Source organism: Schistocerca nitens, chromosome 10 (genome assembly GCF_023898315.1).
Source record: "Schistocerca nitens isolate TAMUIC-IGC-003100 chromosome 10, iqSchNite1.1, whole genome shotgun sequence".
Lineage (NCBI taxonomy): Eukaryota > Metazoa > Arthropoda > Insecta > Orthoptera > Acrididae > Schistocerca > Schistocerca nitens.
This window is the reverse complement of record NC_064623.1, coordinates 233,423,961-233,450,352: the sequence shown is the minus strand read 5'-3', so window position 1 is coordinate 233,450,352 and position 26,392 is coordinate 233,423,961.

Below are 26,392 nucleotides of genomic sequence, written 5' to 3'. Positions count from 1 at the left end.
AGTGGAGATATTACTGGTGGTTAGTAGGTTTGATGACAGAGGTAATGATGTAGCCATCTCTGAGGTCGAGATCAACATCTAGGAAGGTGGCTTGTTGGGTTTAGTAGGACCACGTGAAGCAAATGAGGGAGAAGTTTTTGAGCTTCTGGAGGAATGTGGATAGAGTGTACTCACCTTCAACCCAGATAGCAAAGATGCATCAATGAATGTGAACCAGGTGAGGAGTTTAGGCTTCTGGGTTTTTAGGAAGGATTCCTCTAGATCACCCATGAATAGGTGGGCATAGGATTGTGCCACATAGCCATACCCTGGATTTGTTTGTAGGAAATGCCTTCAAAGGAGAAGTAATTGTGGGTGAGGATATAGTTGGTCATTGAAACTAGGAAGAAGGTTGTTGGTTTGGAATCCGTAGGGCATCTGGAAAGGTAGTGTTCAATAGCAGTAAGGCCATGGGCATTAGGAGTGTTAGTGTACAGGAAGGTGGCATCAACAGTGGTGAGCAGGGCACCGTGTGGTTAAGTGACAGGAACTGTGGAGAGTTGGTCGAGAAAATGGTTGGTATCTTTTATACAGGAGGATAGGTTCCAAGTAATAGGATGAAGGTGTTGGTCTATGAGAGCAGAGATTATCTCAGTTGGGGCACAGTAACCAGCCACAGTGGATCATTCTGGGTGGTTGGGTTTATGGACTTTAGGAAGCTTTCAGAAGGTGGGGGTGCAGGGACTGGTAGGGGTAAGTAGAGAGATGGACTCTGGGGAGATATTCTGGGATGGGCCAAAGGATTTGAGTAATCACTGGAGATTCGGCTAGGCACGCGCGAGCCCACCACTGTCCGCCATTCACCCTGGAGTGATGGCTGACCGGTAAGATGCTCACAGCCGGAAGACGCGGCGACATCAGGGGTTCCATGTGATTCCAAGGCCACCGAAGTAGGCATAGGTCTCACCACAGTTGCCCCAACGCCACTACGAGCCGACGCCTGCGCCTCGAGCTCGATGAGCCAAACAGACAAAGCCTCCACCTGTCCCCGAAGAGTGGCCAATTCTCCTAACGTCCGCTCACAACAACCACAGTCCCTACACATGACTATGTTTACCCTACTCTATACGGTGACAAATTCCCAAGATAATCTTCTGATGAGCTACTCTGATAATCAAGAAACACCCACTGAAATACGAGACGCGAAAACTACGCTAGGTTTTCCCAGAAAAACTATTTAAAAGCTAAGCGCAGCAAATAAGTACAAAAACGCTTTATACAAACAGTACTCGCTGCTGCTGCTGCTGCAAAATACTAACGCGAATTCTTTACAGACGAAAGGAAAAACTGGTAGAAGCCGACCTCGCGGAAGATCAGTTTGGATTCCGCAGAAATGTTGGAACACGTGAGGCAATACTGACGCTACGACTCATCTTAGAAAATAGATTAAGGAAAGGCCAACCTACGTTTCTAGCATTTGTAGACTTAGAGAAAGCTTTCAACAATGTTGACTAGAATACTCTCTTTCAAATTCTAAAGAATGCAAGGGTAAAATACAGGGAGCGAAAGGCTATTTACAATTTGTACAGGAACCAGATGGCAGTTATAAGAGTCGAGGGGCATGAAAGGGAAGCAGCGGTTGGGAAGGGAGTGAGGCAGGGTTGTAGCCTGTCCTCGATGTTAGTCAATCTGTATATTGAGCAAGCAGTAAAGGAAACAAAAGGAAAATTCGGAGTCGGTATTAAAATCCATGGAGAAGAAATAAAAATGTTGAGATTCGGCGATGACATTGTAATTCTGTCAGAGACAGCAAAGGACTTGGAAGAGCAGTTGAACGGAATGGACAGTGTCTTGAAAGGAGGATATAGGATGAACACCAACAAAAGCAAAACGAGGATAATCGAATGTAGTCGAATTAAGTTGGGTGATGCTGAGGGAATTAGATTAGGAAATGAGACACTTAAAGTAGTAAAGGAGTTTTGCTGTTTGGGGAGCAAAATAACTGATGGTCGAAGTAGAGAGGATATAAAATGTAGACTGGCAATGGCAAGGAAAGCGTTTCTGAAGAAGAGAAATTTGTTAACATCGAGTATAGATTTAAGTGTCATGAAGTCATTTCTGAAAGTATTTGTATGGAGTGTAGCCATGTATGGAAGTGAAACATGGACGATAAATAGTTTGGACAAGAAGAGAATAGAAGCTTTTGAAATGAGGTGCTACAGTAGAATGCTGAAGATTAGATCGGTAGATCACGTAACTAATGAGGAGGTATTGAACAGAATTGGGGAGAAGAGGAGTTTGTGGCACAACTTGACAAGAAGAAGGGACCAGTTGGTAGGACATGTTCTGTGGCATCAAGGGATCACAAATTTAGCATTGGAGGGCAGCATGGAGGGTAAAAGTCGTAGAGGGAGACCAAGAGATGAATACACTAAGCAGATTCAGAACGATGTAGGTTGCAGTAAGTACTGGGAGATGAAGATGCTTGCACAGGATAGAGCAGCATGGAGAGCTGCATCAAACCAGTCTCAGGACTGAAGACAACGACAACAACAATATCATCACAGAGCAGGCCCACTGTAGTCCTGGTAGAGAGTATGGTATTAGTGGGCCATCAAAGGTGCAGACCCACTGCAGTCCTTGTAGAGATGGCCAGCAGGCATCTGTTGCAGCTGTGCAAGTGCACAATCACCAGCGAAGAGTCTTGCGGACAATATAGCAAGACCATAAACGACTACTTATGCACTCACAAAGTTTTTGGAATTGTCCTTAGAACGAGCAATGCTGTTAACCAGTCCCTTGCTGAATTATTAACACACGCACAAACACTAACAGGCCCAACTTCTCACATACTGCGCATATACTATGACAAACAGAAATGTGTGTACTGAAATGAATGCTTACAAATTACTTAATTTGATGAACTGGTGTCAATTACAATTTTTTAACATGAGGATACAATTACAAAGGTGCAGAAAGTATCATTAAAACATAATAATGCAGATAACATTTGTAGTAATACAGGCTTTACAAAAGAATAGAAATAAACGGTAGAGGTATGGGCAAGCAGTTGCAGGAAGTGTTGGGGAGTGAGTACCAGGTCACCAGCATTGTGAAGCCTAGTGCAGGGTTGGCTCATGTGACTGAAAGCTTAGGGGGGTTATGCAAGAATTTTACAAAGGAGGATCAGGTAGTGATAGTGGGTGGAGCAGGGAACAGTCTTGATAGGGACGGGGAATATGATGTCAGTGGTGACTTGGTTAAGATAGCTACTCAAACTGGTGGCACTAATGTGCATTTCGTGCAACTGTTTCAGCGTCATGATCGGCCTCACCTTAATGCGGCTGTTAGGCGCGTTAATGTGGGGCTGGGGAGGGCACTGATGGCAGAGGGCATGGATCACATCTCAGTGGTGCCAGTTGGGTCTATCAGTAGATGGGGTTTCAGTAGGCATGGCCTGCACCTCAATAGGTATGGGAAGGGGAGGCTGGCTAAGCTTATAGGTAGTGGGTGGTGGTGGTGGTAGTGGTGTCACTCATGGAAAAATTCCTGTAGTAGTTGGTGTTAGAACTGCACCTTTTTTAGACTGAAGTCAGCTGACAGGTATACCTGCTTAAAGGAAGTACCTCTAACTAAGGGCTCACCTCCAGAGGATGTAATGTTTCCAAGTAGAGAAGGAATTAGCATATTTCATCAAAATATAAGAGGTATTAGAGATAAAGCTAGTGAACTGTTAATAGAAAATTATTGGTATATCAGAGCACCACTTAAAATAATTTGATAATTCAGAGGCTTCCTTTACCAGACTACAGATTAGCTGGCTGTTTCTCAAGGAGTTCCTTGTGGGGTGGGGGAGTGGCTCTGTATGTAAAAAACAGTATTTCATTTGGGTCCATAGACGTATCACGACACTGCACTGAACAGATATTTGAAAGTTGTGCAGCATTTGTTGAATTTATTGAAACTAAACTTCTAATTGCTGTTGTTTATAGGTCCCCTAACTCTGACTTCAGAGCATTTTTGCTTAAGCTAGAGAAGGTTCTTGATTCACTTTGTAGGAAGTACCAGAAAGTGGTTATATGTGGTGACTTCAATATAAATTTTGTATATGATGGTGCAAGAAAAAGGATGTTGGTAGATCTCCTAAATTCATACGATCTGATGCAAACTGTGTTTTTTTTCCAACTAGGGTGCAGGGGAACAGTAGCACAGTCATAGACAATATTTTTATTCATTCTTTATTACTAGATGGGCATTCTGTTAGCAAAAGGGTGAATGGCCTTTCAGACCATGAGGCATAAATTTTAACACTAAAAGGTTTTTGTACTCAAACCAATGTCATATTTAATTACAAATTATGTAGGAAAGTTAATCCAATAGCAATAGAGAGTTTTTCAAAACTTGTCAAGGAACAAGAGTGGCATTGATGTTTATAGTGCCGATAATATAGATGATAAATACAATGCTTTCCATAACATATTTCTCATGCTCTTTGAGAGTTGCTTTCCATTAGAACATTCTAAACAGGGTACTAGCAGTAATGGACAGCCCAGTTGGCTGACTAGTGGGATAAGGATATCATGTAGAACAACGCGGGAATTATATCAAAATGTTAGAAGTAATCACAATCAAGCTATAGTATCCCATTACAAACGGTATTTTAAGGTGCTTAAAAATGTTATTAGCAAGGCAAAAAGTATGTGGTATGCAAATATAATAGATAATTCACAGGATAAAATTAAAGCCATATGGTCAGTTGTGAAGGAAGTGTCTGGTCAGCAGCACAAGGTCAACGATATGAAGTTAGTTCTCATTAATAATATTTCTGTTACTGATAAATCAGATATATGTGCAGTATTTAACAACCATTTTCTGAGCATTGCTGGTGAATTAAATAAAAATTTAGTTTCTACAGGAAATCATATAAATTTCTTAGCAAATGCCTTTCCGAGATTGATGTCTGAAATACTCCTCTGTGATACAGACAGGAGGGAGATTGAGTCAATAATTAAATCACTGAAGACTAAGGACTCTCATGGTTATGATGGAGTGTCTAGTAGAATATTAAAATACTGTGCTGCACATGTTAGCCCTGTATTTAGCCATATTTGTAATTTTTCCTTTAGGAATGGTCAGTTTCCTGAGCGATTAAAGTACTCAGTAGTAAAGCCGCTTTATAAAAAGGGAGAAAGGGATAATGTAGATAATTTTAGACCTATTTCTATGCCATCAGTGTTTGCAAAAGTTATCGAAAAGGCTGTGTATGTAAGGTTAATTGATCATTTTATATCACACGATTTGCTTTCAAATGTACAGTTCGGCTTTAGAAATTGTTTGACAACTGAAAATGCTATATTCTCTTTTCTCTGTGAGGTACTGGATGGCCTAAACAAAAAGTTTCGAACGCTAGGCGTATTTTTTGATTTAACAAAGGCATTTGACTGTGTTGATCTCACAATATTGCTCCAAAAGTTGGACCATTACGGAATAAGGGGAGTAGCTCACAATTGATTCTCCTCTTACTTTAGCAACAGGCAGCAAAAGGTCATTATTCACAATGTTGATAACAGCTGTGATGTGGGGTCTGAGTGGGGTACTGTCAAGTGGGGGCTGCCCCAGGGATCAGTGTTGGGGCTGCTCCTGTTCCTTATTTATATAAATGATATACCCTATAGTATTATGGAAAACTCAAAAATATTTCTGTTTGCTGATGACACTAGCTTGGTAGTAAAGGATGTTGTGTGCAACAATGACTTGGTTTCAAGTAGTGCAGTAGATGACCTCAGTTCATGGCTTATAGAAAATAAACTAACATTAAATCACAGTAAGACTCAGTTTTTACAGTTTCTAACACACAATTCAACAAAATCTGACATTTTAATCTCACAGAACGGGCATATGATTAGTGAAACTGAACAATTCAAATTTCTAGGTGTTCAGATAGGTAGTAAGCTGTCATGGAAGGGGCACGTTCAGGATCTTGTTCAAAGACTTAATACTGCCATTTTCACTATTCGAATGGTATCAAAAGTGAGTGATTCTTCGACACGTAAATTAGTCTACTTTGCTTATTTTCATTCACTTATGTTGTATGGTGTTATGTTTTGTGGTAACTCTTCCCATTCTAGAAGGATATTTTTGGCTCAGAAATGGGTGGTTTGGGCAATAAGTGGTGTAAGTTCACGAACCTCTTGTCGACCTCTGTTCACGAGTCTGGGTATTTTGACATTGGCCTCTCAAAATGTATATTCCTTATCATCATTTCTTGTTACCAATATTAGTTCATTTCCAAGAATAAGCAGCTTTCACTTGGTTAATACTCAGCAGAAATCAAACCTCCATTTGGGTTGGACTTCCTTAACTCTTGTGGAAAAAGGTGTGCAGTATACTGCTGCATCCATTTTCAATAAGCTGCCACTCGAATTCAAAAATCTTAGCAGTAATCCACGTGCTTTCAAATCAAAACTGAAGAGTTTCCTAATGGGTCACCCCTTCTAGTCTGTCGAGGAGTTCCTTGAAAAATTAAGCTGATTCTTATTGTATTGGATATAGCGTTTACTTGAAATTATGGACTGACGTTTTTTAGATTCATGAACATTTATTTTTATCTGTTATTACTTTTATGTTGTAAATTCATGTACTGACACATTCCATGACCTTGGAGATTTGCTCCTCAATTTGCTCCTACAGAACTTGACTTGTAAATAAATAAATAAATAAATAAATCAGTGTTACAGGAATTATGACATAAGTAATTACATAAAAGATCAGAATAGCTTTAGAAAACAATGTCTAACCAACTTTAGAAAGGAAATAACATATTATTAATGCAAATTATATTTGTGGATAACAGTATTCCTCATCATAGTGAATGTAGCTTAGTATTAGAAAAATTCTACAACATAAATCTTGTTAGCTAAACACACACAGACAGGAAAGACACAAATACAGAAGGGTACACAAACACATAGTCGAATAACACAAAAGGAAAGGACAGGGTTTCTTTTCAGTGTAACATTTGGTACTGCAGTCCAAACCAAAACTTCATTCTGTAGATCTTTACTATTATTTCAATATTTGTTCACACACGAAAAAATCCTATTAAAGCATGCTTTCTGTATTTATATGTTCACATATTTCTTACCTCGTGATTTATTTTCACTATCTTACGTCATCATTTATTTCCAAGAAAATCCTACCTAAGCCTGGAAATAGACACTCACATCAGCATTGCTCCACCTCCTCATGCATTCTGCTACTCTGGCCCTGGTCCTGGCAATAGACGTTCACATTGGCCAGCGCTCCACCTCGTCACACCAGCTGCTACTCTGTGCAGGTCCTCAGGTCCTGGCAATAGACAGTTACATCAGCCACTGCTCCACCTCCTGGCTACTGCCGTCACCCTGGCCCAGATCCTGGCCATAAATGCTCGCATCGGCAACCGCGCCACCTTTTCATGCCTGCTGCAACCCTGGCCAAGGACCTCGCGATATATGCTCACATCATCTCCACCTCATCTTGCTTGCTGCCTTCCTGGCCCAGGTCCTTGGATTAGTTGCTCACATCTGCTACTATGCTTACTCCCCACACCTGCTTCCATCTAGGCCCAGGTCCTGGCAGTAGATGCTCACATCGGCCACACTCTACCGTGTCACCCCTGCTGCCACTCTTGCCCAGGTCCGGAAATAGACGCTCACAGTGGTCTCCACTCCACCTCCTCGCACCTGTTGTCATCTTGGCCCAGATCGTGGCAGTAGACGCTCATGTCAGCCACCACTCTAACTCGTTGTGCCTATTGTCATCTGGCCCCGAGTCCTGGCAATAGATGCTCCCATCAGCCACCATGCCACCCCCCCACACCAGCTTCCACTAGGGCCCAGGGACTGGCAATAAACATTCACATCGGCCGCCGTGCCACTTCCTCCGGCCTGTTGCCACTCTGGCCCAGGTCCTGGCAATAAATGGTCACATCAGCCACCACAACACCTCGTCATGCCTGCTGACACCCTGGCCCAGGTCCTGGCGATAAACACTTACATAGTCCACCGCTCCACCTTGTTGCCCCTGCTGCTACACTGGCCCAGGTCCTGGCATTAGATGCTCACATCAGATACTGTGTCATCTTCTCGCTCCTGCTGCCACACTGGACCAGGTCCCTGCCATAGATGCTCACATCGGCCACTGGGCCACCTCCTCCAACCTGCTGCCACTCTGGCCCAGGTCGTGGTGATAGCTCACATTGGCAACAGCGCCTCCTCTGAGCATCTGATGCCACACTGCTGCAGGTCACATCTGCCACTGCTCCAGCTCCTTTCTACTGCTGCCTTCCTGGCCCAGGTCATCATCATTAGCCACCACTCCACCTAGTCGTGACTGCTGCCACCCTGTCCCAGGTAATGGTAACAAACGCTCACTTTGGGCACTGCGCCTATTCCCACAGCTGCTACCACTGTACCCCAGACCCTGGCAATTGACTCACATCTGCCACCACGCCACCTCCCCACACCTCGTTTCACCCAGGCCCAGGTTCTGACAATAAACACTCACATCAGCCACTGCGTCACCTCCTCCTGCCTGCTGCCACCAGGGCCAAGATCCAGTTAATAGGCGCTCATCTCGTCTTTCACACCACCTCCTCACTGTTGCTGTCACCCTCCCCTAGGTCCTGTCTATAAGTGTAGTAGGTCTGTGAAACAGGGTTTGTCAGCTATGAGGGGACATGGGGGAGGGTTGGAGGTTGATGTAGAGGTGGTGGACTGTGGTACTCTGAGGAGGGAATAGGAAGTGAACAGGGTGGAGAGATTTTTTAAGGTGGAGTTGTGCATGTTGCTCATGTTCCTTCCTATCACGACTCAGCATATCCTCTATATGGTGAGTAGTAACTTTCCTTCTCTAATATTGTTACATTCCATCCTGCATTTTCCATTGTTTAATCTGTCAATTTGCTTTTTAGAACTGTTCGTTTCACCTGTGAAAGTTTGTATTGTACTTTTTGCTGTGAAGTATGCTGATTGACTGTTGTACCATACTTTTATTTATGTTGCGTGTCACAACAGTGTAGCAAGTAGATAAAACATAGAGGAGGACCATTAAAATTGGTTTTAATGTATAAAAATGAATACATGAGAAAAAGTTTTAAATTGAGTATGGAAGTTAGAAGTTTAGGCTACTATAAATTGAGTCTGGGATGATGGCAAAGTGTGAGTGTGATGATGAGCAAGTTCCCATTTCAGGTAAAGAGGTGGTGAAACAGTCACAACTGTATACTTTGCTTACATACTGCCTGTACTGAATAAAGCAAGCATGTGCTGAGGTGATTCTTCTTAAAGCAAAGTAATTTTTATGGAACAAGTAAAATAATTATAAGACTTTCAATTTTTGCAGGTAACAGAAATTTAACAAACAGTAAATAAAGGAAAACAATGTCATTCCAACCACTTGCACTTGCATGCATTTATATGGCAGGAGTTATGCATGTGGAAAACGAATTATTCTGTGAAATGAAACATTTTTTATTGACAGTAAAAGTAGTCATGATTACAGTATTAAGCTAAACACACACATCTGGATATTGCCTTGTGCAAGATAAAAACAGTTGTACAAACATCTAGGTGTATGAAATCTACTTCTACAATAAATTTATTTGAAAACCATCCTCAGAATGCTGCAGAATTTTTTTAGGTTCTTTCACACAGTTGTGTTTGTGATACTGTGTAAATGTCACACAAATCTATAGTGTATGTTTATAATTAGTTTCTATAAAATAATCACTTCTATAAAATTCATTCGTATATTTATGTTAAAAGCAAAACTGCCAACATACATTTTGTTGGTTGGTTTGTTTTAAAAGAGGGGGGAGGAACCAAACTGCTAGATCATCAGTCCCCATCTAATGTATAACATATTTACTGCAAGGATTCCACCCGACGTATAAGTTTAAAATCATATAATACATAGTACAGTGACAAGCAGGGAAAGAAAGAGGGCAATTGAAACATGTCTTGTAAAAGATGCATTATTTCTAATTTTTTAAAATGATTATGATGAAATAATTAATCTGTAAGAGAGGCATGTTATAAAATATGTGTATAATATCAAAGTGTTGAGAATGAATATTGGTTGTAATTCGGAAGCAGTGTATACAAGAAATGTTAAAAAAATCTGTAAACTTCATTCACTTTTTTTAAAACAAAATATGCAGAAGCAGTCCATTTCCTTCTAATAATTCACTTCATATATTGCTTATGAACCTAGAGGAAGTATGTGTGATTGGGTTCTGTAATTGCCATATTGACAATAAGTTAGTCTTCATTCATTGTAGAATCCTTTTAGTAATGATGTATTAATTTTATTTAAGAGTTTTATGTTGTCTCAACAATTGTGCACACATTATTTGTAGGTAGAATGACCGATAGCTTTTTGCTCAATTTATTAGGTCTACAACTTTGCTTCCGCAATAGACGGCAGTAGTGGAAAGTGGGATTCAGGTAGTTGGTCATAGGTGTAATACAATAAGCTTAGGCATCTACAAACATAATGCCATAAAAATATTAGTCGGTTTGTGATTGCATCATAAGGTTATTCTTGATTAAGTACATCAACTTACACGCCCATTTCTCGCCATTTGCGGGAAGTTTTAATTTTTTGCTTTAACATGAAGAAATTTCTGGCTGTGGTTCTTCAAATTCTGGGTAAGACCAATGGTGAGGGAACTATTAGTGGAACAACACACAGAGAATGTTTTCAACACCTTAAGAATGGTGATTTTGATGTCAAAGACTGGCATGGTGGGGGAAGACAGAACGTTTTCGTAGCTACTGAAATGGACGAAGACAGTCACAAGACGTCATTATCAAAAGCAATTGATGCATTCAAGCTCAGTACTGAAACAGAAACAGCCACAATACAGTGATAGACACGTAAAGGTAATTTTGCAGCAGGTCAGTGCGCAACCCCATGTTGCAAAACCCATCAAAATATACGTGAAAACGTTGAAATGATAAGTCCTATCCCTCCTGCTGTATTCTCCATACGTTGCTCTCTCAGACTACTACCTTTTTCGATCAGTGGCATATAATCTGGCCGACCAGCACTTCCGATCATATGAATAAGTGCAAAATTGAATTGATTCACGGATTCCCACAAAAGACGCCCTGTTCTCCTGCAACAGGATTCGTTTGCTATCCTAAAGGTGATAGAATGTAGTGACCAGCGATGGGCAGTACTATGAATCATAATTTTTGGTAAGTTTTTCACAATAAAGCTCCAAACTTTGGGAAAAAATGGCAGAAGCAAAGTTGTAGACCCAGTAACTTTTTTCCTCACTTTATTTTCTACCAGCGAGAAGGATATTTTACACTGCTATTACATAAGAAGAATGGTAAACATGTTCAAATAACTTACGGGTTTGCTGCCGGGTGACGTCATCGACGACATCACCCGGCAGCAAACCCATAAGTTATTTGAACATTCGATTCGCTGGGAAAAGTTAAGGTCTCACAATGGTAGACATTTCTGAGTATTGTCTTGTCACATATAGATCTGTCTGCACGAAGAGAGGATCTCATAAGTTAGTAACTGACCCAAGTTGTTAGAGATTTGATGCTAAATGTAAGTTTAATAGTGAAATGTGAAACTGTATTTTTCATGGATGTTTATTTATTTATTTATTGTATTTTTTGCATGGAGACACCATGCAAACGTCATAGCATTTTTTTACAAGTTTAGTACAGTCATGTATACCTATGTGATTACATATACATGATACAGATGTACCATTGTACCTAATAAAGCACAATATTGGGTGTTACATCATACCTATTACAAATATTCAGATTTTACACAACTGTGTATATATATATATATATATATATAAACAAAGATGAGGTGACTTACCGAACCCACATCCTTTCATCTTTCCCTCTCCTTCCCTCTTTCCTGATGAGGCAACCGTTGGTTGCGAAAGCTAGAATTTTGTGTGTATATATATATATATATATATATATATATATATATAATTTATTTTAGTTTAATATTAATATTCACTTAAAGAATATAAAAGCTTGTCAATCAAGAAATATTTCAGTTTCACTTTGAATAAGTTCCCTTTGTGGCACCTTATAGAGCTCGGTATCTGTTGTACCATATTTGACCACTAATGCATGGACTATGGTCTGTTGTTTTTAATTTTGTTCCTTGTCTGTAGTAGCAGTCTTTATTTCTTGTATTATAGGCATGCATATCAGAGCACTTTGTTGCTTTGTTTTGATGTGTCACAAAACATATAAATAATTTGTAAAGATACAGTGAGTAGACTGTGAGGTATTTATGATGAACAAAGATTTCCCTGCATGAATCTCTATACCCTAATCCATGGATAATTCTGATTGCTCTTTTCTGTAGGGTTAATATTCTGTTCATATGTATGTCGGCAGCACATCCCCATATCTCTATCCTGTAATTAATCCGTGCAAAAATGGTTCCATAATAAATTGTTTTTAATGTCTGATGTGGGACTAGTTTTGATAACTGGCTGATTAGATGTAATGAACTGCTGATTTTATTGCATAAAAATTTGATATGGTTTACCTATCTTAGATTTTCATCTAGGTGAATACCTAGAAATCTGTAGCCTTCTGTGTCCACTACTTCAATTCCACCCATGTTACTGATAGAGGTTTGGTGTGAGTTTGTAAGTTTAAATGGCAATAACTGAGATTTACTGATATTAACTTTCAAACCTTGATCTTGGAAATAAGTAGTTATTTGACGTAGTCCCTCAGTTGCTACCAACGTTACCTCATCATTTTCTTTACCAAGAAATAACAGTGAGGTATCGTCTGCATAGGTTACCAATTGGGAGTTGAAAGGTTGCTCTATATCATTTATGTATGTGTATGGTTTATGTGTATGGTTTCAGCTAATCAAATTGACATCTGACTTCAGTTGGTTATTGGTACAATATTTAATACATTATTAGTGTAACACACAACAGTGGTGTAATATTCTACAATATTTATGATTTGTTACACAAACCGATTTTCAGCCTATACACCATCACCATGATGGCATAACAGCCGAAAACTGGTTCATGATGGCATAACAGCCAAAAAACATTTCGTGTAGCAAATAATAAATATTGTAGGATATTACACCAGTGTTGTGTGTGTTTCATTCATCACAAACATTTTGCAAATGTTCTCATACTTCCACATAACTAACACTAGACAAATGGATGGGGTACACAAATTCTGTCATATGGGGGACTAACATTGGTAATCCAAATGAACATGTCAACCCCATGAAGGCAAGAGATATATATCAAGAAACAAAAGGATAAATAGAGCAAATTAAGAATTTAGAAAAACTGGAAATACTCCTTAGTTTGTGGCCTTTTGACAATATAAATTAAACAGCAGCATGTCAAAGCACAATGAGCCACTGAATTGTAACAAGATTCACCTTAAATTCATTTTGCATATGCTCCATTCTAGGAGCTAGATTATGCTGGTGGAGTAAACTTGAGCCCTAGAAATTGAACTTTTGGCATGGATTCTGATGTGTCGGCAGCTGGGCCAACACCGTGTAGATCGAAGTGGCTGAAAATGCACGCGAGACTAACGCAGACGGGCGTGAAGTACTGGAACAGGATATGTAATTAATGCTATGAAGAAAAGTGGGTAGCTGGAATAATACTTAACTTTAATGTTTTCTTGTACATCTCTTGGTAATACAAATGAATCTCTCTCCAGATATGGATTAACTGCGCCTTGCTAGGTCGTCCGTACAACTGGGGCGAGGTCTCCTCAGTCTCTCGAGACCTGCCTTGTGGTGGCGCTAGGTTTGCGATCACACAGTGGCGACACGCGGGTCCGACATGTACTAAGGACCGCGGCCGATTTAAGTTACCACCTAGCAAGTGTGGTGTCTGGCTGTGACACCACATTCCTCCCCCGCAAATCGGCGAACGGTCGTGAGATAAGGCTTCCGCCCGCCGTGGGGACGACCCCATGTTGACGTATGCGATGAGGTGGGGAGCCTAACAACAGGCGAGGCTGTGCCACCCGCACCCGGCCATTCGGTCCGAGGGGAGCTAGGAAACGCCTGAAAACCTAGTCCAGGGTGCACGTCAACATGCGGTGTATGCGCCCGTAATGAGACAGGAGGGGCCGAAGGGTCGACCTCCATTGCGTCGGAGCACCCGACTGGCGAAGACGACATCTGGTCCGGAGCAGGCAAGAGGTCCATGGCGGAGGACGGCTGGGCACGGGAAGCGACCGGCGGCGCGTAACCCAGGGAGGCGCCAGGCGGTTGCAGCGACGCGTCCACTGCGGGCGGCGCCGGCGGCGGCTGCGGCGGCGGCGCGACGCCATGGGGCAAAAGGGATGGCAGCGTCGGTAACACCTGGGGATGAGGCGAGCCAGTAGATGGGTCCCCAGGGCGCTGACCTGACGGCACCGGCGCTGAAAGCAGACGGGGAGCGGCAGAACCCAGGCGACGACAGAGGCGCAGCTGATTGAGATGCCGACGCACCTCACCAGAGGCCCCCAAAACCAAATACATCGCGCGGCCGAGGCAGCGAAGAATGCGCCCTGCGAGCCAACGCTGGGAACCGCGATAGGTGCGATAATAGACAACGTCGCCAGGAGCAAAAGCAGGAGTCTGCCGCTGCACAGGAACCTGATGCGGCGGATGCAACAAAGACATCAAGGTTCGATGAGAACGACCATGAAGCAACTCAGCCGGCGAGCGACCATCGCGGGGCTGAGAGCGATACGAAGACAAAAAGAGCAATAACGCGTCCTCCCGAGAATGCGACTCTTTCAATTGCAACATCTGTGACTTGAAAGTCCGGACCAATTGTTCAGCGGCACCGTTTGACTGAGGCGAAAACGGCGCGGATGTCAGATGTTGAATACCATTGGCCTTGCAGAATGACTGAAATTCTGCGGACATGAATTGTGGGCCATTGTCGGAAACAATAGTCTGCAGAAGACCTTCAATACAAAAGATAGCAGACAAGGCTTGGATTGTGGCAGAAGACGTCGTGGAAGACATCCGGACAACAAAAGGAAAATTACTGAAAGCATCGACCACAACCAACCATCGAGCATTCCAGAATGGACCAGCAAAATCGATGTGCAAGCGTTGCCAAGGGGAAGTGGCTTTCGGCCATGCAAAGAATTGCCGCGGCGGTGCGGATTGTTGTTCAGCACACGCCACGCAAGAGGAGCACATATTCGTAATCGCAGCATCGATTCTGAACCAAGTACAGTGCTGACGAGCAAGTTGTTTCGTTCGCACTATACCCCAATGTCCTTGGTGAAGAAGCTTTAAGACAGAGGACTGTAACGAACGTGGGACCACGACTCTGGACTGATCATTATCTGAACGCAGCAACAAAACACCACGCCGTACAAAAAGTCTCTCCTTGTGAGCAAAAAAAACGGCGAACCAAAGGATCCTCGATCCGTGAGTTTGACAAGGGCCATTGCGTAGCAACAAAACGCAAAACAGTAGCAAGGACAGGGTCAGCAGCTGTGGCTGTAGCTACACGACGAAAATCAATCGGAAACGATTCGACCACGTCATCGGTTTCCGAATCAATGAACATGCAAGCAAGTTCGGAAGAATCGAATGCTTTATCCTCAGCAACAGGCAAACGGGACAACGCATCAGCGTTTCCGTGCTTAGCAGTGGACCGATACAAGATATCGTAGCGGTACTGCGAGAGAAAAAGTGACCAGCGAATGAATTTCTGCGCTGTACGTGGAGGTACAGGCTTGTTCGGATGAAAAAGCGATGTCAAAGGTTTGTGGTCCGTGATGATGGTAAAGTGACGACCATACAAGAAGTCATGGAACTTTGTAACACCAAACACGAGAGCTAAAGCTTCTTTCTCTATCTGTGAATAATTTCTTTGCGCAGAGGAGAGCAATTTGGACGCAAAGGCAATAGGGCGATCATGCGAGCCATCTTTGTGCGCAAGCACAGCACCGATCCCGAAATCCGATGCATCTACCATCAACAAAAGGGGTTTTCGGGGATCGAATGGCGTAAGGCAAGTATTTGAAAGTAACGCCGATTTCAACTGGCGAAAGGCGCGTACGCATTCCGTCGTCCAGACGAACGGAACACCTTTACGGCGTAAGCGATGAAGCGGAGCTGAAATGGAAGAAGCATGCGCAGAAATGTATGATAATAATTTATTTTACCCAACACACTCTGTAGCTGTTTCAAGTTCTGCGGTGCAGGTAAATCCTGTATGGCACGGAGGTGCTCTGGACTCGGATGTATACCTTGGGCATTTATGACATGCCCCAGGTAGGGTAAGTCCCGAGCAAAAAACACACATTTGTCCTTCCTCAAGCGAAGACCATTCTGACGCAAGACCTGAAATAATGTTCGGAGATTTTGCAAATGTTCGTCTTCCGTCTTTCCGGAGATCACTATATCGTCCAGATAGTTTGCTGCAGTAGGGACCGACGCACAAATAGTTTGTAAATATTGCTGAAACAATGCAGGGGCGGATGCACACCCGAATGGCAGTCGTTTGAAGCGATACAAGCCCAGATGCGTGTTAACCACTAAGACGCGCTGGGATGTTTCGTCCACAGGTAGTTGCAAGTACGCATCTGCTAGGTCCAATTTTGAAAAATATTTTCCCGGGCACAGTTTGTCAAAAAGATCTTCCGGGCGGGGCAAAGGAAAAGTGGCAGTCACAAGCTGTGGATTCACAGTTGCCTTGAAGTCCACACAAAGTCTCAATTTTCCGGAAGGTTTAGGCAAAATGACTAAGGGTGAGGCCCAGAGAGAAGCCTGCACACGTTCAATTACACCTTGCGATTCTAAATCGTGTAACGTTCTTGCGACCTCATCACGCAATGCGTGGGGAACATTGCGCGCTCTGAAAAACTTCGGTTGCGCGTTTGCTTTCAGTTCCAAATGTGCTGCATAATTCTTAGCGCAACCAAGGCCCGGTGCAAAAATGTCTGCAAATTCGTCACAGAGACTAGAAACACTGGCGGAAGGCACAGTCTGATTCACTGAGAGGACCTTATTTACTATAGACAAATTAAACAATTGAAACAAATCTAAACCAAACAAGTTCACTGCAGTAGAAGAACGAAGAACGTAAAATGACACAAGTTTTGTTTGTCCCTTGTATGTTGCAAGAAGGCTGCACTGTCCTAACACAGGTATCTGCTGTCCTGAGTAACTAGTTAACTTAACAGTTGCGGCACGCAACGGCGGGGCGCCCAGTTGTCTGTACGTGGCGTGATTGAGCAATGAAACTGCAGCTCCGGTATCGAGCTGGAATGGGATCACTTTGCCTTCAAAGTCTAAGTCTACAAAAAGTTTATTGTCCTGCTGACGACAAGAGCGACTGTCACGTGCAATGTGAACTGAGACAGGTACAGAAGCACTTGCGACGTCATGGGATTTCCGGCGACGTCGACGCACACTTTTGGTGGGACGAACACGGTCACTGTTAGCTAAAGTGTCACTGGACGGGTTGGAACGAACTACATGAATATCCATGGGCGAAGGTCCACGAGCCTGATTGTCCTTGGTTCGATTCCGGCGCGAAGCAAAGGGCCTGGAATTATTGTGATTGTCTGATCTAAGCTTTTTCTGGCAAACACTTTGAACATGTCCTTTCTTTTGACAGTAAAAGCAAATAGCTTGGCGTGACGGGCAATTTTCACGCGAATGTCTAGTTGCACACCGCGGGCATGATTTCACGGCAGTTGCTTGCTTATGAGGCGCACGTGTTTGCAAGGTAGGCTGCCGCTGCGCTGACGGGTGCGAGGGCCGCTTAGCGTCCCGTGCAGCGGGCCCGGCGGGCCGGTTAATGTGACACACTGCTGGCGAAGTTTCAAATGAGTCCTGAGCAAAGTCAAGTGTGTCTTGCCTGTCTAATATGTCTATCACTTGTTGAAGGGAGGGATTAACTAGTTTCAAAATCTGTTCCCGTATGCGAACATCAGAAACGTTCTGTGCTATTGCATCACGCACCATTGTATCTGAATAAGGAAGTCCACAGTCACATTCAAATGCACACTCCCTAGTAAGTCCTTGCAATGTTGCAACCCACTCCCTGTTAGTCTGACTGGCCGTACGTTTTGTACGAAATAATGTGTACCTTTTTGCAACGACATTGACTGTTTCTTTGAAATAGGCATCTAAAGCAGACAAAATTTCTTCGTAGGACACAGTTGCTACGTCGCGTCAGGGAAACAATTTCACTATCGCACGGTAGGTAGACACACCGACACAAGAAAGCAAAAACGGCTGCCGCTCATTACCTTGAATTCTGTAGGCTGCTAGATGAAAGTTGAACTGGCGAGACCACTCTTGCCAGGTCTCGTAGATTGAATCAAAGGGTCTGAATGGAGGTGCAACAGCATGTTGTGGCTGCGGTAGCGATGAAGCGGCGGCTGCCGCATCGGTTTGCAGCGCACGTTGACCCTGGATGAGGTGTCCAAGGGCTTCCAATAACCCCTGCGTCTGCTGATTCTGCAAGCGAAAAAATTCGGACAGTACATCGGGAGATTGTGGCGAAGCCATGACACAAGCAATTCAGAGCAAAGTATAACACAAGAGCCATCCCATCCTCGTCGCCATGTGATGTGTCGGCAGCTGGGCCAACACCGTGTAGATCGAAGTGGCTGAAAATGCACGCGAGACTAACGCAGACGGGCATGAAGTACTGGAACAGGATACGTAATTAATGCTATGAAGAAAAGTAGGTAGCTGGAATAATACTTAACTTTAATGTTTTCTTGTACATCTCTTGGTAATACAAATGAATCTCTCTCCAGATATGGATTAACTGCGCCTTGCTAGGTCGTCCGTACAACTGGGGCGAGGTCTCCTCAGTCTCTCAAGACCTGCCTTGTGGTGGTGCTAGGTTTGCGATCACACAGTGGCGACATGCGGGTCCGACATGTACTAAGGACCGCGGCCGATTTAAGTTACCACCTAGCAAGTGTGGTGTCTGGCTGTGACACCACAGATTCTGAAGTCATCAGACACTTTTAAAGGAGCAAAAATGACTTTCCCATAATGTTTCTATGAGTGATATTGAAGGAAAAAGATTTTTTTTCATAACACAGTTTTTGGCAGCCTTTGCATAAAATATGATAGATGAACCAGCTCTCAGCAGTGGTGTACCTTGTCCTTTCCCAGTTGCCTGGGACAAAGACATGGAGCCCACATGTATGCTGCAGATCACATTCCCACAAAGCAAACTGCTTTTCTACAGTTAGTCTGCTTCATTTTTGGTATTTGCGTCCTGTATTTGTTTCTGAAAGCTCCTAGTACTCTGTTAATGTGAAAATTTTTAGAAATAGTTGTAAGCTCATGGATCTACAAATCATGTTTGGAAAGTTCATTCTTTTTTTTCCAAATTAATTGCATGAAACATTGAGGGAATTCATTTTTGCATTTATGTGTGTTTATCAACATTTCAACATTGTTTGTCATACATCATGATGATCAAATTGTGTGCAACCTGCACTTTCGATAATGAATGCTGAGTACGGAGTGACTGACATAGAACCTTGTTTACTGAATGCTAATAAAGGACTGACTTTAAGCAATTGATCATGTGTAATACAGACTGAAACAGAACTTGATCTGATGAATACTGGACACCAGTAGACTTTAAAATAATACTGACTGAGCTGAAGCAATACCTAATGTTTGTGCTGATGACTTGACACAGTTATCTAATAGGAAAATAAGGTGACAATACTTTTCTCACTGTATGTATCACTTATAAAATACATAATTGTGACTAATTTACCAGGAACAAAGTAAAGGTGATCTTGATACAAAAAGATCTCCATCATCATCCACACACAGTTGAATAAATGTGTGGAATAACTAGCATGCGTGGATAGAGACCAATACTGAAATCAAATTTCTTGGTATTATTATTCAAAACCATTTGAAATCACATTCATAAATTCAGAATTATCAAAACTTGGTTGCCCCGGGAAGCTTTGTATGACTTTACAAATGTCGTAACTGTCAGCACTGCGCACGTCTCTCACATACAGTCTGTACTTAGTTATATGTCTTATTATTGGGAAATTTTCCTCAGGGCAAGGTAATTTCCAAGGGAGAAAAAAATTATTTCTACAACCATCATGCAAAACAATTTAAAAAGTAAAAATAAAACCAAAACATTAAATACAAGAAGTAGTTATACATACCAAAAATTAAATAACTTGAAAAGAAAATTTATTATTGAAAATAAAAGTCTGCGTGGTTAAAGTACAAGGGTAAATGGTGACATTTCAATACAAATATGTACAAAAAAGTATTCTGCGCATAAGTTCATAGTGTTTTTGTTTTGCACATTAGTAATTCAGTTGCTATGAGTTTATTTACCAGCCATTATTTTTTCTTTCTTGTTCACTGTTGCTGTTTGAGTTTACATATTGTCAATTTGTCATTTTGAGATAGTTAGTGGAGCTGTACACACTAGAAAATGAAATGCCAAATGGAGAAATCAGAACATTTCCAACATATGCTTCTGTTCAAGATCAGTAAAATGGTGACAGCAAAGGAACCAGAAACATTTGCGCCATGTATGTGGATAATGCCATTGGACAGACCATGGTAAGAAAATAGTTTTCTCATTTTAAGAAGGATCATTGATACATTAGATTGAATACAGTCCAGAGACAGGTAGTGCTATTTTCATTGATTTCTACAAGAACCATCTAGTAATCACAGTTTAGTCAACTATCAGCCGCTTTTAGTGAATTAGCAGTCAAGTCAAAAGTTAATTAACTCTCTACAGTAAATTGATTTCTTAGGATGGATAGGATGTGTGACTGCTATGTACAGATGCAGGAGGAGCTGGCCACTGTTCACGAACAGCTGAACATGTTGATGGCCATGGTCAGCCGTCTTCAGGCTGCTGCCTCGGAGTGTAGCGTCAGTGGTGAGTCTGGCACATGGGGGGAGGGGTTTATTAGTTATTGGGAGCTCCAACGTTAGGCAGGTGATGGAGCCCCTTAGGGAAATAGTGGAAAGGTCGGGGAAGAAGGCAAGTGTTCACTCTGTCTGCTTGCCGGGGGATCTCATCCGAGATGTGGAGGAGGCCCTGCCGGCAGTGATAGAGAGCACTGGGTGCACCCGACTGCAAATTGTTGCTCATGTCAGCACCAATGACTCCTGCCATCTGGGTACAGAGGTCATCCTCAGTTCATACAGGTGGTTGGCGGAGTTGGTGAAGGCGGAAAGCCTCGCTCATGGGGTGGAATCTGAGCTAACTATTTGTAGTATCATTCCCAGAACCGATCGCGGTCCTCTGGCTTGGAGCTAAGTGGAAGGCTTAAACGAGAGGCTCAGACGATTCTGCGGAGATCTGGGGTGCTAATTTCTCGACCTCCGTTATCGGGTGGAGTAATGTAGGGTCCCCCTGAATAGGTCAGGCGTGCACTACACGCCGGAAGCGGCTACAAGGGTAGCGGAGTACGTGTGGAGTGCACATGGGGGTTTTTTAGGTTAGAGAATTCCCTCCCTAGGCCCGACAAGATGCCTCCTGAGATGCGGCAAGGTAGGAGTAGGCAAAATGCAACAGGGAATAACAATATTAATGTGCTAATAGTAAACTGCAGGAGCATCTATAGAAAGGTCCCAGAACTGCTCTCATTAATTAATGGTCACAGTGCCCACATAGTACTAGGGACAGAAAGTTGGCTGAAACCAGATGTAAACAGTACTGAAATCCTAAACTCAGATTGGAATGTATACTGCAGAGACGGCTGGACAGTGAAGGGGGAGGCGTGTTTATAGTGATAAAAAGTGCAATAGTATCGAAGGAAATTGACGGAGATCTGAAATGTGAAATAATTTGGGTGAAGGTCATGGTTAAAGCAGGCTCTGACATGGTAATTGGATGTCTCTATAGGCCCCCTGGCTCAGCAGCTGTTGTGACCGAGCACTTGAAGGATAATTTGGAAAATATTTCGAGTAGGTTTCCCCACTACGTTAAAGTTCTGGGTGGAGATTTTAATTTGGCGGATATACACTGGGAGACTTAAACGTTCATAATGGGTGGCAGGGACAAAGATCCAGTGAAATTTTTTTAAGTGCTTTATCTGAAAACTACCATGAGCAATTAAACAGAGAACTGACTCGTGGCGATAACATATTAGATCTTCTGGTGACAAACAGACCCGAACTATTTGAAACAGTTAATGCAGAACAGGGAATCAGCGATCATAAAATGGTTACTGCATCGATGATTGCGCCGTAAATAGAAATATTAAAAAAGGATTTTTCTCTTTAGCAAAAGTGACAAAAAGCAGATTTCAGAGTACCTGATGGCTCAACACAAAAGTTTTGTCTCAAGTACAGATAGTGTTGAGGATCAGTGAACAAAGTTCAAAACCATCGTACAATATGTGTTAGACGAGTATGTGCCAAGCAAGATCATAAGAGCTGGAAAAGAGCCACCGTGGTACAACAACCGAGTTAGAAAACTGCTGCGGAAGCAAAGGGAACTTCACAGCAAACATAAACATAGCCAAAGCCTTGCAGACAAACAAAAATTACGCGAAGCGAAATGTAGTGTGAGGAGGGCTATGCGAGAGGCATTCAATGAATTCGAAAGTAAAGTTCTATGTACTGACTTGGCAGAAAATCCTAAGAAATTTTGGTCTGATGTCAAAGCGGTAGGTGGATCAAAACAAAATGTCCAGACACTCTGTGACCAAAATGATACTGAAACAGATGACACACTAAAGGCTGAAATACTAAATGTCTTTTCCAAAGCAGTTTCACAGAGGAAGACTGCACTGTAGTTCCTTCTCTAGATTGTCGCACATATGACAAAATGGTAGATATCGAAATAGACAACAGAGGGATAGAGAAACAATTAAAATTGCTAAAAAGAGGAAAGGCCGTTGGACCTGATGGGATACCAGTTCGATTTTACACAGAGTATGTGAAGGAACTTGCCCCCCTTCTTGCAGCGGTGTACCGTAGGTATCTAGAAGAATGTAGCATTCTAAAGGATTGGAAAAGGGCACAGGCCATACCCGTTTTCAAGAAGGGACGTCCAACAGATGTGCAGAACTATAGACCTATATCTCTAATGTCGATCAGTTGTAGAATTTTGGAACACGTATTATGTTAGAGTATAATGACTTTTCTGGAGACTAGAAATCTACTCTGTAGGAATCAGCATGGGTTTTGAAAAAGACGATCATGTGAAATCCAGCTCGCGCTATTCGTCCATGAGGCTCAGAGGGCCATAGACACGGGTTCCCAGGTAGATGCCGTGTTTCTTGACATCTCAAAGGCATTCGATACAGTTCCCCACAGTCGTTTAATGAAAAAAGTAAGAGCATATGGATTATCAGACCAACTGTGTGATTGGATTGAAGAGTTCTTAGATAACAGAACGCAGCACGTCATTCTCAATGGAGAGAAGTCATCCGAAGTAAGAGTGATTTCAGTTGTGCCGCAGGGGAGTGTTGTAGGACCGTTGCTATTCACAATATACATAAATGACCTTGTGGATGACATCGGAAGTTCACTGAGGCTTTTTGCGGATGATGCTGTGGTGTATCGAGAGGTTGTAACAATGGAAAATTGTACTGAAATGCAAGAGGATCTGCAGCGAATTGACGCATGGTGCAGGGAATGGCAATTCAATCTCAATGTAGAAAAGTGTAATGTGCTGTGAATACATAGAAAGAAAGATCCTTCATCGTTTAGCTACAATATAGCAGGTAAGCAACTGGAAGCAGTTAATTCCATCAATTATCTGGGAGTATGCATTAGGAGTGATTTAAAATGGAATGATCATATAAAGTTGATCGGCGGTAAAGCAGATGCCAGACTGAGATTCATTGGAAGAATCCTAAAGAAATGCAGTCCAAAAACAAAGGAGGTAGGTTACAGTACACTTGTTCACCCTCTGCTTGAATGTTGCTCACCAGTATGGGATCTGTACCAGATAGGGTTGATAGAAGATATAGAGAAGATCCAACAGGGACCAGCGCGCTTCATTACAGGATCATTTAGTAATTGCAAAAGCATTACGGAGATGATAGATAAACTCCAGTGGATGTTTTGTTGAAGTTTCGAGAACGTACATTCACCAAGGAGTCAAGCAGTATATTGCTTCCTCCTACGTATATCTAGTGAAGAGACCATGAGGATAAAATCAGAGAGATTGGAGCCCACACAGAGGCGAACGATACGAGACTGGAAGATATGGGAGAACCAATAGAGGTACTCAAGGTACCCTCCGCCACACACCGTCAGGTGGCTTGTGGAGTATGGATGTAGATGTAGATGTAAATGTAGATGTAGATGTAGATGTAGATGTAGACTCTGAGCATTCAGGAAGACCTTTAGGGTTTGCTGAAGATCATTTAAATGCATTAATCCACAATGACCCACATCAGTGTACTCAAGAAATGGCAAATGTGAATAACTGATCATTCCATCATTGTGCAACACTTGCATGCGGTGGGAAAGTTTCAAAAATCTCCTGTATAGGTACCACATGCTCTAATCCAAAGTCACAAAAACCAGCAGCTGGCCATATGTGCATCTCTGCCTCTTCATCACAATTGGCTCATGAACAACACTGACTATTCCTATCATGTATCATTTCTGTGATGAGAAATGTGTCTTCATGCTAACATAAGGAAAAGAAAGGAAGGGAAAGGTGGAGCTCCAATGAAGCAAGAACTCCCTGTACAAATACCTGTGCACGTCTACAAAAGATAAAGTGGAACAGCAATGGTGTGGTGTACTTTGAATTGCTTCCCCGAGGTGTAACCTTTACTATTAATGTTTATTGTCAACAACTTCAATGTCTTGCAGATATAGTCCAAGAACGACAACCATGAAGACTGCGTGAAGTGATGTTACTCCACTATGATGCCTGCTTGCATTCTGCTAGACTGGCAGCAAATGCTATACAAGAGTTGGGTTGGTAAGTCATTTTGCAGCCATCTTATCACCCACTCTTGCGCCATCACCCTTCTTGCTCTCTATCAAACAACCTTCAAGCAATTTCCTTTCCAGATGCAAGTGTGCTCCAAACATGATTTGATGTGTTCTTTGCCTCAATACCATATGATTTCTGAAGTTGTGGAAGCAAAAATGTACCCTAGCATTGGCAGATTGTTGTAAATAGTGTAGGAGGATATATTATTGATGACAAGTCTCTGTTACAAGCATCTGTTGTGTTTAGTAAACTTATGGAAAAATGCTATGAACTTATACACTGTCGTAATGTTATCACTTGGGATACAACTACTAAATAGATTATCTATCTATGTAAAACCTACTACTCAAACAAATTTACTTTACAAAAATCATCATACATGAGTTACTGCCTGACCTGCCTTGGCAATCTAGAGATCCGATGACAATTGAATTAGTAAATGTGATTTTTTTTTAATTTTTCATTGGAGCCAGGTAAATCCCAATAACAAAAAGAAAGTCAGCTCAGTATGTGGCCTCTAAAGAGATAAGTTAAACGTCTGTGTATCATTCAAATATGGCACTGCATGTTAGCGGCTGCATGTAATGGGATAACATGTGGCCTAGGAGTTATCCTTTTGACATAGGTAATGTACTCGTCACCAGACTCTTTTGTAGGAGGGAAAAGTACTTTCCCATCACATTTATAAGAGTCATATCTGATGGAAAAGATCTTTTGGAATCCACAACGTTCAATGCCCTTTGCGGAGAACACACTGGAGCAGTCAACTCTCACCAGTGGTATACCCCGATCCTTCGCCAGTTGCCTGGAACAAAAATAGGTAAACAACAAATAAGCTGCAGGTCACATTTTTAGAGAGAGTATGTTTTGTGATCAACGTTATAAAAAAAGTCAGTGCCCTGCAAGTGAAATGAGCATTGGGGTAGGATCTGCAGACATCAGTGATCTGTATGTTTGTCTCACAATGGAAATAAATTATTAATATACTACAATAAGGACATATCATGGTTTTAGGAGCAGCAACTACTGTAGCCAATGAATTTCTTTATCCAGCAAATAACATTTTAGCTAAAGTGCGCAGGCAGACAGCATATTTCTCAATATCTCAGACTGTTAACACTAACTGATGTCTTCAAGCTTCAACTTGAATGTTCAACTAAAGTTCTTTAACAACTATTTAACTGATTTACAGCCAATTTTCAGGCAAGTCCATGTGATAATACAATCTGGCTCAAAAATTCTCAGTGAAAAGGGTTAACTTTTGCAAACGCAATGTAAAATTTGTTCATGTGATTCAAGAGGAAACAGAGTTAATAACATCTAGGAAATCTGCAAAACTAATAGATTCTTAGTGTAAAGAGGTTCAACATACAGACAAACACTCATGCAATGCATATGTCTATGCAGTATATGCAAGTTGAA